Source organism: Amphiprion ocellaris, chromosome 13 (genome assembly GCF_022539595.1).
Source record: "Amphiprion ocellaris isolate individual 3 ecotype Okinawa chromosome 13, ASM2253959v1, whole genome shotgun sequence".
Classification (NCBI taxonomy): domain Eukaryota; kingdom Metazoa; phylum Chordata; class Actinopteri; family Pomacentridae; genus Amphiprion; species Amphiprion ocellaris.
In genome coordinates this window covers 21,567,479-21,581,315 of record NC_072778.1, presented here as the reverse complement: position 1 = coordinate 21,581,315, position 13,837 = coordinate 21,567,479, and positions in this window count along the sequence as shown.

Sequence of the window (13,837 nt, the reverse complement as noted above, 5' to 3'; positions counted from 1 at the left end):
TTTACTTTCAAAGACACACTCTATACACCTACCAACTCAAAAATGGGAAAAAGATGTATCCAAATCTTTTGACTCTGATTTTTGGACCCAGATCTGTGAAAACACATTTAAAATGACTAAAAACACCAACTTACAATTAATCCAATTTAAGGTGCTTCACAGAACGCATATAACGCAATATAAACTGTATAAAATGGGCTTCTCGCGCTCAGACCCATGTACGCAATGCACCCAAAACATGACTAACACTTACTTTCACGCTCTGTGGCTTTGTACACCCGTCTATCAATTCTGGGTAACGATCACACAGAAACTCTCCAATATTTTGGACTGCGGGATTCAGCATTCCCCGAACGTTTGCCTAATTGGCGATCTAACGCAAACAGCCCTACCAGACATTCATATCCAACCCACACTTGCAGCTATCGCCATTGCCAAAAAAACTATTTTAGTTAACTGGAAAGATAAGAAAGCCCTCAACATCATCCATTGGCTGAACCTCCTCACAGAACACATTTCACTCGAGAGAATATCTGCTATCAGAAAAAAACTATTGGACTCCTTCAAAGAAAAATGGTCTCCATTTATGAAATCAATAAATATATATATTTATTGAGATATATATATATATATATATATATATATATATATATATATATATATATATATATATATATATATATATATATATATATATATATCCAATTGTTTCTGTTTTCCTCAACCTAAACATGAAACATATGACAACATATTTTAACATAAGTTACTTGTTTTTTTTTAATCTATTTGTAATTACACTCATATGAGCTTATTGCAGAATACCAATTAGCTAGAGAACGTTTACAACAGCAAACTTCTTAAATGTAACTCTGTCCCAAAAATAAACATTTGCAATCGTATGTTAAGGCAATATAAATCACTACATACCCATGATGCTGCAAAAGGCGTAAGATGTATGTGGATGTTGCTAGATTAGACCAGATGCAACCAGACAGCCGTTTTCCATTACATACTAACTTACTTCCTGAAACTGACAACTTCCTGTCACTCTTAAGGTGCCCTCAGCGAAATACAGTACAAACATAAGCAATCAGAAAAACACAGAACTTTATAACATGTTACATTAGTTGTAACAGAACACTCCCTGCCTGACGTGATTACACGTCACCCAACACAGTCATTAAACCCCATCCACTCAAGGATCTAGGGGGAGAAGACACACTAACTCTGTAATGGGCCTACGAAAGCCTGAAGACCCCCCTGGTCTAATAACTTTCACCTCGACTTGCCGCACTTTCCCATCTTTACTAGGAAAAGTCTGTGTTACCAGTCCAAGTGGCCATTCATTCCTTGGTACTTGGCCATCCTTGAGGAGAACAACGCTTCCACGCTCGATGTTTGGGAGATCGTCCTGCCACTTCTTGCGTGCCTGCAGCATTGGGAGAAATTGTTTACGCCACCTGTCCCAGAAGGTGTTTGACAGGTGCTGAACTTGCCGCCACTGATGTTTGTAGAGGTCTGAAACTCCAAACTCTCCTGCAGGAGCTGGGACAATGTTCACCTTTTCTGTCAGTAGAGCGGCTGGTGTGAGAATAAAGTTATCATCAGAACTTGTCACAGGAACAAGCGGCCTTGCATTGATGATGGCTGCTACTTCTGCCATGAAAGTCACCAGCACTTCATGGGTAAGTTTGTCCTTCAGTTGAAAGAACATTGAATCTAAAATTTTCCTTGCAAGACCAATCATTCTTTCCCATGACCCACTACAATGGGAAGCATGTGGCGGGTTAAAGGTCCAAGTGCATCCCTGGTCTGACAGGTAAGACTTCACAGCTGCATTGTCAATGCTTGAAGGTAACTTCAGGGCCTTACAAGCACCAACAAAGTTAGTGCCGTGATCTGAACGAATGTTTTTGGCTGGTCCCCGCACAGCAACAAAACGCCTTAGCGCATTGATGAAACTGGATGTGTCAAGAGACTCTATGATCTCGATATGCACAGCTCGTATACTCATGCATGTAAAGATAACAGCCCACCGTTTACTATGTGAGAGGCCCCCTCTCGTCCGGTGTGATGAGACGTTCCATGGGCCAAATACATCCAACCCAACATTTGTAAAAGGAGGGTCTGTTGAAAGACGATCTGCTGGGAGGCTGGCCATTTTCTGGGTGCTGAGTGGAGCTCTGAGCCGTCTGCAAGTTACACATCAATGGATGACACTACTCACTTTTCTCTTTCCTCCTACTATCCAAAATCCAGCTGAACGGACAGCTCCTTCCATAAAGTGACGACCTTGGTGGTGGATTTGCTCATGATGTTGCCTGACGAGTAAGGTCGCAACATGATGCTTTCCAGGAATAATCACAGGTGTTTTTTCATCTTGATCAAGATTCGCATGACAGAGATGGCCACCTGCTTTCTGAAGGCCTTGTGCATAAATAAAGGGGTCCAGATTGTAGAGAGGGCTGCTTTTTGGCACTTTCTCACACCGCTGAATGCATTTGATTTCTTGGCCATAGACTTCCACTTGAACTGCTTGGATGATGGTAGCTGAAGCTTGTTTGGACTCTTCAACAGTGATGTCAGCCTTGCAGTAATGCCAGCCCTTACAAGAACTGTTCTTCATTGTTGTGTTGAAGAGGCGGCTATGTGAATGAGACGAGCGACCACACGAGTGAGTGACTTCCAAGAAGAGAACTTGGTGAATCGTTGTGAACCAAGCTGCTTGGAAGTTGTTGCTGTGGCTAAGGTGGACACTAGAGGTCATACGTCTGGATCTGAACTTGGATCAAAAAGTTCATAGGAATTTTCTGAGTTAGTTGTTCCTGGTATGGAAAGAAATCTGGGGCCACTTAGCCAATTGGTATCTTTCAGTTGGCTCGCAGCAACTGAGCGTGTTGCATGATCTGCAGGGTTCTCGTCTGTAGACACATAGTGCCACTGGTCTGGACGGGAGGACCGTCTGATATGTTGTACTCGGTTACTTACATATACATAAAAACGTCTTGTCTCATTATGGACGTAACCATGTACCACTTTGCTGTCTGAATAGTAGGTTACGGCATAAAGCGAAAAGTCCAGTTCTGTTGAGATCAGGTCTGCTAACTCAACAGCTAGCACTGTAGCAAAGAGCTCTAACCTTGGCACTGTGTGTTCTGGGCGGGGAGTCAGTTTGGCTTTCCCCATTACAAACCCAACACTGTTATTTCCAGTGGCATCTGTGACCCTTAAGTATGCTACTGCAGCAATAGCTTTGGTAGATGCATCACAGAATAGATGCAGTTCTCTTCTGACAGCTGCAGAAGGTGAACTCACAGTATGGGGCCTAGAGATGGAAAGACTGGCCAGATCAGACAAAGAAGTTCTCCAAGACATCCAAACTTTCTTGTGGTAAGGGTGCATCCCAGTCACCATTCTCAGTAGTGAGTTCTCTCAGAATGGCCTTGCCTTGGATTGTAATGGGCACCTACAAACCCAAGAGGATCGTAGAGGCTATTGATGATTGAGAGGACACCCCTTCGGGTGAAAGGTTTAATCTTGTCTGACACACTGAAGAGGAAACAGTCAGTTCGGAGGTCCCACTTGAGTCCAAGACTCCGCTGTATTGGCAGTGCATCTGACGTGAGATCCAAGTCCACAAGGTCACTTGCATGATCTCCAGGTGGAAAGGCATCCATAACTTCTCTTTTGTTTGCTGTGATCTTGTGCAGCCTTAAGTTTGATTTGGAAAGGACTTCCTGAGTCTTTTTCAACAAGTCAACAGCAGCTTTGACTGTAGGCTGGGACTTCAGGCCGTCATCCACATAGAAGTCACGCAACACAAAGCGTTGAACATCAGGATCTGTGTTGAGTCCTTTGTCCTCGACAGACCGGTGTAGTCCATGAATAGCCACTGCAGGTGAGGGGCTGTTACCAAACACATGGACCCTCATGCGATATTCCATGATTTCCTTGGAGAGATCATTGTCTTTAAACCAAAGAAAACGCAAGAAGTTCCTGTCTTCCTCTTCCACAAGAAAGCAATAGAACATCTGTCCCAATCAGAAGCTGCCACGTCACAAAGCCCCACCCACCACGCCCCTAACGGCTGTTTTTAAACCGGAAGTCCCGCCTTCCCTCGCTCCCCATTGGCTGTTTTTAACAGGAAGTCCCGCCTTTCCACGCCCTCAACTGTTGTTTTTACCGGAAGTCCCGCCTTCCCGTACCCTAATCTGCGTAGCAACCCTAATCTGCGTAGCAACCCTAACCCTAACCAACTGGAAGTCCCTCCCTCTTTAACCGACAGAAGCTTATCTCAACGGAGCAAACGTGCCCCTCCTACCCCAGCCCTTTCCTCCTATGACATAGCGTTTTAAACGGTCTTTGAGAGAAACCCACGTGTCCCCACCCCTCCCTTTCGTCCTATGACAGAGCATTTTAACGGTCTTTGAGACGCGGGAAATTTGAAGTATAAAAGTAGTGTTTAGCATTATCTGCAGCTTTTTCTCTAGCTTTTTCTCCTTTCTCTCCCCATTTTGCATCCTCTGAACCAAAATGCTACTGTCCAGTATTTCTCCCCACACCTCTCACCGGGACCAGAGGCGTCCGTTTGAACACAAGAACCCTCTCCTCCCACCGGAAGTCCCTCCCTCTTTAACTGACAGAGACTTTATCTAAGCAGAACCAGAGGTGTCCATGTGAACAAAATGATGCTGTCCAGCTTTCCTCCCCTCCCTGCATCCAAAGACAGAGGTTTATCAGTCTAGACGGGAGAGGTGTCTGTCTGAACAAGAATGCTACTGTCTAGAGTGTCTCTCCCCCCATCCCCACACCTCTCATCAGTGCACCCGGGAAATTTGAACAAAAGGTACATTGGACAGCTTTTCTGTTGAGGGACGATATCTAACTGTGGCTGAAACTCTGAGGTGCTTTACAGGCCCTGAAGTAGGCCTCTTGTTTGGTTTTTTTTTTTTATAGCAACTTTATAATTCCTTGGGTGAGGCCCAACTTCAAGTACTCTGCTTCTCTTAAAACCAATGTGACAGAGCAGCTTCAATAAGGACATTTCACTGACTACAAACTCATGTTTTATTACCAGACGTATGTCTCAGTAACGGAAACAGACAATAATGTGATGTTTGGTCTCATCTGACAATTTTCATGAGGAAGATAAGAAGTATGCAAGAATCAGCGAAAATATCCAAGAATTAACTAATGACGAATCTGAGGACAGGACTCAAAATAAAACAAAGCAAAAAAAATTTTAAAAATAAAACAAACAGCACCGGTCTCTTGCTTTAGGATAAAAAACAGTGACTTGAATGCCTCTTGACTCATTATTCTCTAAAACTGGTCACAAATGATTCAATATGCAAGGCTTGAGCTAAACAACACGTTGGAGGAACGACAGAAAATACATGTAGCATCACATCATTGCTAGAAACTGCTGCAGTGGTTTTATATTAGTACATGGCACTTGGCACTGCCACATATAGAGGGAAACAATGAAATGGGGATACTGACAGCAAAGTAGTTTTTTTTTACTATACACAATAAATATTAAAATAAAGAATGCATAAAAACTTTTTGAAAAAATCTGTAATAATTAAAGGAGGAAGGAAAAGAAGGTTGTTGGATGGTACTGAATGATAAGAGTCTCCTCTTTGATGGCATAGAATGACATGAGCTTCCTCTTATAGATAGCATGGAGTGATGTTCACACTCCTGCATGTAAGGACAGAAGAGAATATACGACTGATCAGTGATTCAACTAAAAGATGTTTCACCATCATATTCAACGGAATAAGCCGGGACATTTTGAGATCCTAAGAGCGCTCATGTTTTTTAACCTTTCTTTTAGTTTGAACTTTTTAATGAACTTGTAAATGCAAGTTGGCTGATCGACTTAAGTCTCAGGTGTTTTTGAGGCAGATCAAAAATGTAAACTTCAACACACTTTTAGATGAGATGGTATATTTGCTTTAGAATCAGTATCTTCAAACATAACTGGATTTCATGTTTTTGTACTAATATACTAAGTTTCAACTTCAGTGCATATTCCAACCATTTTCAAACTTTTATATCTGATTAAACGCTATTTAGGAGCAAATGGAATAAATATTTTTTGAGGAAAAATGCAATAAAAAAAGCACAAAAAAGCATTACATTTTGCTAATGTTTTGTATTCTACCCAGCTCTGCTTATAATAGCAATAATTATCACATAACACCTGCCTAAAATCACAAATATAAAACTGTAAAAAACAAACACACTACAGGATGTTCAGTGAACTCAAGTCAATGCTTATTTAAAGTGAAGCTGAGTCCACATACATTCCTAAACTGAAGGTTTGTCACTGCTTTTGCTGCACTCCTGACAACAGTAATGTTGTTTTTTTCTACATAATAAACCATCAAGACAGTTCATCACATAAAAACACTCGTAAGGTCGCTAAAAGAGTTGAGAGATGTAAGTATTTTTCACAATCTGGTTTGCCAGGGATCTTCATTTCCTTGAGGTATCTCTTAAAATGACAATCAGTGATGACCCTTTCTTTCTTGGGGCAGAACCTTTTGGGTTTCCCTACAAAAAATGAATTAAGATTTTACTCAACTGAAAACACATTTTGTTATGAGACCACAATCGTTTCTTAAAAATAAATGTCGCAATGTTCCATGTCGTTAATATTTTTGTACTGTAAATATACGTTTTGGATTGAATGGCAATTTCTTGGTGTCTTCAATTTCAACTTCAACTCTTGAAAGAGTAGCCCTTTCTTCAGAATCCTCTGTGTCCAAGTTTTTTGAAACCGCTTGTGTAGAAACAAACAAAAAAAAGCACTTATTTAAAGCAACTGAATGAATGAAAGCCACAGATATTTTTTTTTCTATTAAAATACTGCATGAAAAACTTACCATCCTCGTCTATGGAGGCAGCCTGGTCTTTAGACTGAATATCTTCTGTTTCTGAATCAGGGAAACCTGTGGTTCTATTTAATGAAATACAGAAAAAAGAGCAAGACAATGAGTGCTAAAAAATATCTCGCAACATTTTTATTGTAGTTTCTGCACATAGTTATAATTATTATTTACTAGCCCTGGCCAAAAAAAACAAAAAAACAAAAAAGAATCCATAATTACCATTTCAATGACAGATATATCATCTTCAGTGTGAGAAGATGATTTTTCCCAGACTCCCTGGCTGATCACTGTCAGCACTGTGTTGATCTTTTTAAAAATAGTTTTTGTGTAGAATAGTTTTTATAAAATGTTTTCTATAAAAATGTTTGTTTTTTTTTTTACAAAATGTTGTTTTCTAAAAAAATGTTTTTGTGTAGAATAGGTTTTTTAAAATTTTGTTTGATTAGGTTTTACCGCTTGTTGTTTTCAAAAAATTATAAAATATTTTTGTGTAGAATAGTTTGTATAAAATGTTGTTTTCAAAAAAATTGTTTCTGTGTAGAAAAGTTTTTATAAAATGTTGTTAGTACTTGTTATCTAAAAAGAAATTAAAAATAAAAAATGTTTTATTTTAAAACAAATAAATAAAATGTTTTTAGTACTTTTTCCAAAAAAATTTTCAAATGTTTTGCACTGAATAGTTTTTAGTACGTTTTCTTAAAAAATAAATAAAAAATGTTTTTAGTACTTGTTTTATTTTTAAAAAGTAAATAAATAAAACGTATGGTGCAGAATAGTTTTTAGTACTTGTTTATAAAATATTTTACTACTTGTTTTCAAAAAATTATTAAACATTTTGTTTGAATCACAGTTTAAGGTATCGTGTTTCATGAATGGTAACTCTATGAATGTGTTGTTGCCCAATTGCAGGCTGGACTCTCAAGGCAAACTCGACATTTTCCTCCTCTGTTGTTTCAGCTTAATTTATTTGATGGTGAGACACAGCAGGCAAAAGTGTAGATGTTGTGTTGGCAAATTTACAGGCCTAATCACTGGAGGTAAAGCGAAAAACACTCTATTGCCTGTTTTTGGTCAGCACCCAAACCCTCGAGAGTTCATTTGAATCTCTGTGACAATGTGGCATACATTGTTGAACTTTTTTTTTCAGTTCTTGTTTGAAAGTGCATTTTATGTTATGGTTGATTATCTTATGATTCCTCTCCGCACTAGTTCCTCCCTACGACGTCTCCTATGCTGTCACCCTTAAAATGCTTAGATGGAAAGAGACAATCGGACCTCAAAGCTCTGCAGATACAAAAACATGACGACACCCAACCTTCCCCTATTTTTTCTTTCTTTTCTTCTTTTTTTCTGTCAGTGTTCGGCGTGTGTTGTGTAGTGTGACTCCAAAGAGTTGTCCTCCCTCCCCATGTGTAAACTGGCCTGTTGAATCCTGCTCTGCCCAAACAATCCCTGCTGTGAACTCAGCACAGGTTCTGTTCAGTAGCCCTTCTTTCTGCCTTTTCTCACCACAAGTTAGTAGCTCTTTACAAAGTAGAATTTGTTTTTATTCAAGTGAAATTGTTGAAGGGCACAGTGGTGTTTACTCGGACATGATGTCACGAGTGCACATGTCCAGAGCGTGAATGTAAATTGTACATAAATTGTACACCGAGTGTGTAATGTAGCACCGGGTGCATTCGTCTCCTCCATGGGCTGTGTGATTGTGTAAAAATGATCAGTCGTGGCTTTTTCTGAAAGATCAGTGGGAGACATTTGATACTTTTCATCCTGCTCATCTTTATGTGCATGACCTGTTTTGTCGTACACTGAATGTTGTACAATACATGCAGCTGCATGTTTAAAGAAAATCCTTAAAGGAAAATCTTTTGCATTTTTGATTCAAAAGGCATGTCATATCTACTTTTTAAATGTATTACAAATATCTGTACGTTTGGTTTACCGCCTCATCACTGAACCGTTAAACTTAGCATGTAGAGAATACAGCTTGCTTTGGGGGAAAAGTCCTGCATTTAATTTGAATCATGACATTTTTTCTGCTGAAAAACAACAGTCGTGGTAGAACCAGTGTTAAGCCATTTTACTTGCTATTTGTGCCCAAGATATATTTAAAATGTTTAAGACATCTTTTGTTGTGTCAGGCTGTATGCTATTGTAAAGTGTACAGACAGTTACATTGAATTTTGGAAACAAAGTTAAAAACGTCTTGCATGCTCGTTTGTTTTTTATTCTTCTTTTCTGTCTGACATGACGCTGAAGATGTGGGACGAATCAGAGAACAGAGGAACGGCACAGTAAAATTACACTGAAATGTTAGGAGTGTACTAGGAATAGATTCACCTCAGTGATTGTAGTCGTATTTAAAGCAGACGTACAAGCGCAGTACTTATTCTCTCTGTTAGAGTTGGAGCCGTGTAATGTTAATTCATTGTATTTTGTAATTTGTGAAAGAGTAGCTTGTTATTTCTTTTTGTCCTATAGCCCACAACTGATAACGGTTACGTTTTCTAAAATGAGATTTTACGTTGGATCGATTACATTTGACGGCTCTCTGTAGGCTTTTAAAGGAAGAAAACACAAGCTTTAGAAACTTTATATTTAAATCACCCCTGAATTTATAACTTCAATTATTTTCTCCATTTACCCTTATAAAAATGAAGGAGCAGCAAATGTATGAATATGTAGAAAACCATTAAACATGATGTGCCATAATATATTTACCTCTATTGATGATAGAGTTGTGTTGGCCCTTACTTTAGAGTCAATTGCTGAGTGATAACTTACTGTAAGCCTCAGGTTAAACTTTTCACCTATTTTAGGTAAATCCCTTTACAAGATACAGCAATGACAAAAATTCTCTTCAGACGGTCCCATCTTTCTTTACTTCACAAATTAAGTGTGGGTGGGTTTTTTTGTTTGTTTGTTTTAAGTTTTATTCCTACTTGCTGCAGAAATGCAGAGCAGGACATTTCTTTACAAAAAACAAAACGGATCAATACTTGTTGGACAAGAACTTCTTTAAACAGATTCCTTTCTATCACAGCTCTGTTTGTATGTTCTTCAGTCTTTGTAAATTTGCTAGATGAATTGAGCGTGTGTGTGTGTGTGTGTGTGTGTGTGTGTGTGTGTGTGTGTGTATATAGATTCTTCTTCAGCCAAGTCCTTGTATTGCTAGTCCAAGTCACATCCACTGAAGTGTAACTCTTCGCGTGTCTACGTCTGGTCTGGCTGCACCGATTAGCATTTCCACGACTTTTTCCTTCATTGGAGATTTATCTACCTGAATATTTATTTTATTTATGAATCTTCCTATCAATATATAAAGACATAATAGTTGTAAGTATATTGAAGAGATACTGTGCAAGAAGAACATTTACCCTACCATCCTTCAAGTTTATTTTTTCCTTCAAGCAAAATTCACTCCATAACCTGATTAACAGATAATAAATAAGAATAAATTAATAGTATGTTATAAGTTTAGTAAATGCTCATGTGTTGCTGCATACCAGGCACACCCAACAGAAAATAGCTCAGCAGTTACACTGTCAACAATACTTTGAAACCTTGTCATTCTAAATATTTAGATAAAAGGTGTAACACTAATTGTGAGGCAGAAGAATTACAGTCTCTGCATTTTTATAATAGTGCAGCAAAACTTATCAGTTTCTTCTTGCCGTGAGTTCTATCAGAACATCAATACTAACCACACATTTAGACATCAAATATTAAATCAGCAGCCATTTAGCTTAACATGATAGATATAGGATTTTGTTTGTTTCTCATGTGTTTTGTTAAGTGGAACAAAACAAACACAACATATTTAAGTTTATTAATACAGCAACTTACATTAAATTATTAAATTACATGATTCCATTGGTGCTTCTATGAAAAGATGTATAACGGAAACTTTTCTAATCATTTTACAAACTGACTAAATAGAAATCACGCCAGTGTGTACCATGCCAGCGCCACATATTTATATATATTTATATAAAAAAATCATTATAAATTGTTAGCATTTACGTAGAGGTTTTAGAAAAGTATTGCAACTTACCTTACACCTTTTTTGCTTTCTTATTTGAAGTTAAATGGGAAGATCTGTTCCACTTAAAATGTCATGATTCAAATTAAATGCAGGACTTTTCCCCCAAAGCAAGCTGTATTCTCTACATGCTAAGTTTAACGGTTCAGTGACGAGGCGGTAAACCAAACGTACAGATATTTGTAATACATTTAAAAAGTAGATATGACATGCCTTTTGAATCAAAAATGCAAAAGATTTTCCTTTAAGGATTTTCTTTAAACATGCAGCTGCATGTATTGTACAACATTCAGCGTACGACAAAACAGGTCATGCACATAAAGATGAGCAGGATGAAAAGTATCAAATGTCTCCCACTGATCTTTCAGAAAAAGCCACGACTGATCATTTTTACACAATCACACAGCCCATGGAGGAGACGAATGCACCCGGTGCTACATTACACACTCGGTGTACAATTTATGTACAATTTACATTCACGCTCTGGACATGTGCACTCGTGACATCATGTCCGAGTAAACACCACTGTGCCCTTTAACAATTTCACTTGAATAAAAACAAATTCTACTTTGTAAAGAGCTACTAACTTGTGGTGAGAAAAGGCAGAAAGAAGGGCTACTGAACAGAACCTGTGCTGAGTTCACAGCAGGGATTGTTTGGGCAGAGCAGGATTCAACAGGCCAGTTTACACATGGGGAGGGAGGACAACTCTTTGGAGTCACACTACACAACACACGCCGAACACTGACAGAAAAAAAGAAGAAAAGAAAGAAAAAATAGGGGAAGGTTGGGTGTCGTCATGTTTTTGTATCTGCAGAGCTTTGAGGTCCGATTGTCTCTTTCCATCTAAGCATTTTAAGGGTGACAGCATAGGAGACGTCGTAGGGAGGAACTAGTGCGGAGAGGAATCATAAGATAATCAACCATAACATAAAATGCACTTTCAAACAAGAACTGAAAAGAAAAGTTCAACAATGTATGCCACATTGTCACAGAGATTCAAATGAACTCTCGAGGGTTTGGGTACTGACCAAAAACAGGCAATAGAGTGTTTTTCGCTTTACCTCCAGTGATTAGGCCTGTAAATTTGCCAACACAACATCTACACTTTTGCCTGCTGTGTCTCACCATCAAATAAATTAAGCTGAAACAACAGAGGAGGAAAATGTCGAGTTTGCCTTGAGAGTCCAGCCTGCAATTGGGCAACAACACATTCATAGAGTTACCATTCATGAAACACGATACCTTAAACTGTGATTCAAACAAAATGTTTAATAATTTTTTGAAAACAAGTAGTAAAATATTTTATAAACAAGTACTAAAAACTATTCTGCACCATACGTTTTATTTATTTACTTTTTAAAAATAAAACAAGTACTAAAAACTTTTTTTATTTATTTTTTAAGAAAACGTACTAAAAACTATTCAGTGCAAAACATTTTAAAATATTTTTGGAAAAAGTACTAAAAACATTTTATTTATTTGTTTTAAAATAAAACATTTTTTATTTTTAATTTCTTTTTAGATAACAAGTACTAACAACATTTTATAAAAACTTTTCTACACAGAAACAATTTTCTTGAAAACAACATTTTATACAAACTATTCTACACAAAAATATTTTATAATTTTTTGAAAACAACAAGCGGTAAAACCTAATCAAACAAAATTTTAAAAAACCTATTCTACACAAAAACATTTTTTTAGAAAACAACATTTTGTAAAAAAAAAAAAAACAAAACATTTTTATAGAAAACATTTTATAAAAACTATTCTACACAAAAACTATTTTTAAAAAGATCAACACAGTGCTGACAGTGATCAGCCAGGGAGTCTGGGAAAAATCATCTTCTCACACTGAAGATGATATATCTGTCATTGAAATGGTAATTATGGATTCTTTTTTGTTTTTTTGTTTTTTTTGGCCAGGGCTAGTAAATAATAATTATAACTATGTGCAGAAACTACAATAAAAATGTTGCGAGATATTTTTTAGCACTCATTGTCTTGCTCTTTTTTCTGTATTTCATTAAATAGAACCACAGGTTTCCCTGATTCAGAAACAGAAGATATTCAGTCTAAAGACCAGGCTGCCTCCATAGACGAGGATGGTAAGTTTTTCATGCAGTATTTTAATAGAAAAAAAAATATCTGTGGCTTTCATTCATTCAGTTGCTTTAAATAAGTGCTTTTTTTTGTTTGTTTCTACACAAGCGGTTTCAAAAAACTTGGACACAGAGGATTCTGAAGAAAGGGCTACTCTTTCAAGAGTTGAAGTTGAAATTGAAGACACCAAGAAATTGCCATTCAATCCAAAACGTATATTTACAGTACAAAAATATTAATGACATGGAACATTGCGACATTTATTTTTAAGAAACGATTGTGGTCTCATAACAAAATGTGTTTTCAGTTGAGTAAAATCTTAATTCGTTTTTTGTAGGGAAACCCAAAAGGTTCTGCCCCAAGAAAGAAAGGGTCATCACTGATTGTCATTTTAAGAGATACCTCAAGGAAATGAAGATCCCTGGCAAACCAGATTGTGAAAAATACTTACATCTCTCAACTCTTTTAGCGACCTTACGAGTGTTTTTATGTGATGAACTGTCTTGATGGTTTATTATGTAGAAAAAAACAACATTACTGTTGTCAGGAGTGCAGCAAAAGCAGTGACAAACCTTCAGTTTAGGAATGTATGTGGACTCAGCTTCACTTTAAATAAGCATTGACTTGAGTTCACTGAACATCCTGTAGTGTGTTTGTTTTTTACAGTTTTATATTTGTGATTTTAGGCAGGTGTTATGTGATAATTATTGCTATTATAAGCAGAGCTGGGTAGAATACAAAACATTAGCAAAATGTAATGCTTTTTTGTGCTTTTTTTATTGCATTTTTC